General features: G+C 39.5%; 1 long non-coding RNA gene across 1 annotated transcript; it reads left to right on the plus strand.

The window, feature by feature from the left end:
• The first annotated feature begins 751 nt into the window (after positions 1-751).
• On the plus strand, positions 752-3170 carry LOC105540227. Its single transcript, XR_001006169.1, has 2 exons — positions 752-900; positions 1572-3170. It is a non-coding gene; the product is annotated as an uncharacterized LOC105540227 (long non-coding RNA).
• The last annotated feature ends 455 nt before the right edge of the window (positions 3171-3625 follow it).

Raw genomic sequence — 3625 nt, forward strand, 5'->3', positions numbered from 1 at the left:
TGACCTGGGTGCTAGTGATATGGATGTGATTACATCATGAAAATTCATCAGGCTTACGATTTGTGTACTTTCCCGTAATGTATAGTATACTTCAGTAAAAAGTTAATTTGCCTTAGGCAAAACAGAAACCCATTATCTTAGGCAAGGTTTTTCAGTGGCTTCCCATGGTACTCAGAATAAAATCCAAAGTCCTTACCATGGCCTGCATGGCAATATATACATGATCTAGCCCCTGGCTACCTCCTCCACATGTAGCCGGTGCGCCTATAAATGTTAGGGTTGAATGAATGATTGAAGATCCCTGGGTGAATGGTCCACTAGGCTATAGCTGGGATTCCTCCCACAAAGGGAGACACCTGAGAAGTTGTAAGTCATCCTGTTAAAAGGAAAGCTTTGTTAGTATAACCTCTCTTGTCCACCCCACCTCAGTTTGGTGAGGAGAAAGCTCAGAGCTTTCCCCAGTGCTTCCATGAACTTTGGCCAGTAAAGACTTAAAATACCATATCATAAGATGAGAGAAACCAGTTGGAACTTAACTTCTATCCCGTACCCTTCGATTATTCAAAGAAAAACAAAATACGGTCAACAGGCAGTGGAACTCCTCACTCCAATGTGATATTCCTGAGAGAATATTGACTTATTGTCACTTCGTCTCTGGGACAAGTATTGAACATAGGGGAAGCCTTATATAAAATTGTTCAATAAACAAAAGATGTCTTTAACATGTGTTTGAGATCTTTCTTCTCATGATTCCATGTTAGGTACAACAACTATGACCGGGCTGTCATCAATACCGTTCCTTATGATGTCGTCCATCGCTGGTATACAGCACACCGGACTCTAACGATAGAGTTGAGGAGACCTGAGAATGAGTTTTGGGTTAAACTAAAGCCTGGCAGGGTGGGTCCTAATCTCTAAAGATGTCAAGCAAGCTTGTAATAATGAAGCAGTGAAGAACGGGTACTTACTTAATATGTGAGTCACAATGTTGCAAAGGAAAAAGAGAAAAGAGTCCTTGGTGTTGGTCATGGTCCTGCGGCTCACTCACTGAATGCCCTGGAAGCAAGCCTCATCCCATCTCTAAGGCATCAGTAACTCTATTTGTATGGTGAGGGGGTTTAACTGGATGACCCCCAAGGGTCCTTCCAGCTTCATGATTCCATAGTTTTTATTTTGGTATTTCCTCTGGATGAAAAATACCTTCAGCTTAGCAAAAAATGTCATGAGATAATTTAACCCTTTGAGAAAGGGTAGAATAAGAATTAAAGAAAAAGAAAGAAACCAATTATCTGATTTGCTTTGATAAGAGAACAATTACTTGAGAAACAGAAGCTCTTCCACTGCAGGGCCTATTACCTACTGTTGCCTCTGTAACTTCCATTTAGCCTACTACAGGGCTATACACATCTTAGTTTCCAAACGTTTGTTTAATTTCAAAAGAAAAATACCTCATTTAATGTAACCAGAGAACAACCTAAAGCTTGTCTTTTAAATGATCTCTTCTGACTTAGGGTTCCTTTGGTCTGTCCTTCTTCTGATAGTGTTTTCTCTTTTTTTTTGCCCATTCACAGGTCCTATTTATAGACAACTGGCGTGTCCTACATGGCAGGGAATGCTTCACTGGCTACCGCCAACTCTGTGGCTGCTATTTAACAAGGGATGACGTATTAAACACTGCTCGCCTCTTGGGGCTTCAGGCTTAAAATTGACAGCATTGGGATTATGAATACACCTGGCACCCCGGCTACCAGAATTTCATATGGGCAGAATAATATTTAATATTGTGTCAAACTCTACTTCAGATTGTCTCCTTATCCCATCCCACAAAACAGAAGCTGTCCCTTTCTCTAGCAGGGGAGACTTGTTAGAGAGGGGGGACTCTGAGCTATCTAATGTCAGACTTCTAGTGGGGCAGCTCTCTTCCTCATGTTATAACATGGATCCACTTGTTTTATTTAAACCTTTTAATATAATTTTGGTCAATCTCCTTCAGAAATATAATCTCCATATTGATAGGAAAGCAATAATTGCCATGAGGTAGTGATTTTTTTTTTTCCCCAAGTAGATCAGTTAGAAAGAAATGCATTCTAGAAATAACAAAAATCCTGATAAAGCAACAATTTGCAAAATGTTTGGTCTTAGGACACCTTAACACTCTTAAAAGTTATTGAAGGCCCCAAGGAGCTCTTGGGTGTGGGTTCTATCTATTGATACTAATTGTCTTAGGTATTAAGACTGGGAAATATTTAAAACTCAAGAACGCAGAAGCACACATCCCTCAGCTATCAGAGAGATGACATAACCATATGTCATGTAGCCTCTGGAAAAGTCCTCTGTCTCCTCACGAGATAATGAGAGGGGGAGAAAAAGCTACTATTGCCTTTGTAACTTCCACTTAGCCTACTACAGGGCTATGCACATCTGGGTTTCCAAAAGTCTGCTTAATTTCAAAAGAAAAATGCTTAATTGAATGTAACTCATCTTGGTGTTATTATACAAAATAATTTTTAATCTTCAGACCCACTAAAAAGGCCTCAGGGACTCCTCCAGGGGTCTTCAGACCATATTTTGAGAACCCATGGGCTAGCGACTACCTTGAGACAGTCCTTTACATAGGCCTGGGGATTAAAGGGTTTAGCTGAAACCCTAGATTTTTCTCTATAGCCTAATAGAACTCCAAACATTATAAGAATTGCTTGGTAGCATAAGCTCAGGGATAAGGTGGGAATTGAGTTCAAATATAGTGTTTTATCTTCGATACAAATCATCTCTATAGGAGTTAAATTAGGAAGTCACAACAGCTCCTGTTGAACAAACTCATCAGTGTGGTAATCCTATGAGGGATAATTGCAGAAAGGTTTTAGAGACTTGTGAGGTTCCATATGATAATTCTTTACACACACACACACACACACACACACCCCACCACCACCACCACCAAGAGAAGTACACAGGGCTATCCTGTAATATTATTCAGGGAAATCAGCATGATAGATGCCGTGCCTCCAGAGAGTTCTCTGGAGATTACTACCCAAATGTGTATTTTGGCAATTTGGTGGTATTTAGGATGTAATATGTTTTCCTCCATTTCTGCTAATTTTTTTCTTTCTCTCTCTGTCTCTCTCATAAAATACTATACATGTTAATTACCAAGATTTGAATGAGTCAAATTTAGTAGCTTGCTGCTTTTATTTTTTAAATAGCTTCTTTTATGTATGGGGGGAGGGCAGGTTATGAAGCTTCTTTTCCCTCAGCTTTCATTGAAAGTGAAGCTGTACAATAACCACATTGACCACTGTAGAATGATGAAAGAGAATATAGGCTAGGATGCACACAAGAGGGGGGAAAAGGCATTATTAGTGAAGACAGGAGTTACAAAGCAAAGCAAAGTCAGTATTCAGATAGAGAATAGAGCCTAATCTGATGTTTGCAGGGAGTTCCTAGATCACATTTGGCAATTTACACATTATTTTATTGACACATCCAGTGCTCCAAAATGTGCTCCCAAAATATTTTGGCATTTTATTTGTACTATATAGGAATCTTTAGGGGAGTCCATGAAATTTGTTTTCCTCATAGGTCAAAGGACTGATAATTAACTTTGGTTCTTAAGGAGTATGCCCTT

Source organism: Mandrillus leucophaeus, unplaced genomic scaffold (genome assembly GCF_000951045.1).
Source record: "Mandrillus leucophaeus isolate KB7577 unplaced genomic scaffold, Mleu.le_1.0 Scaffold2165, whole genome shotgun sequence".
Lineage (NCBI taxonomy): Eukaryota > Metazoa > Chordata > Mammalia > Primates > Cercopithecidae > Mandrillus > Mandrillus leucophaeus.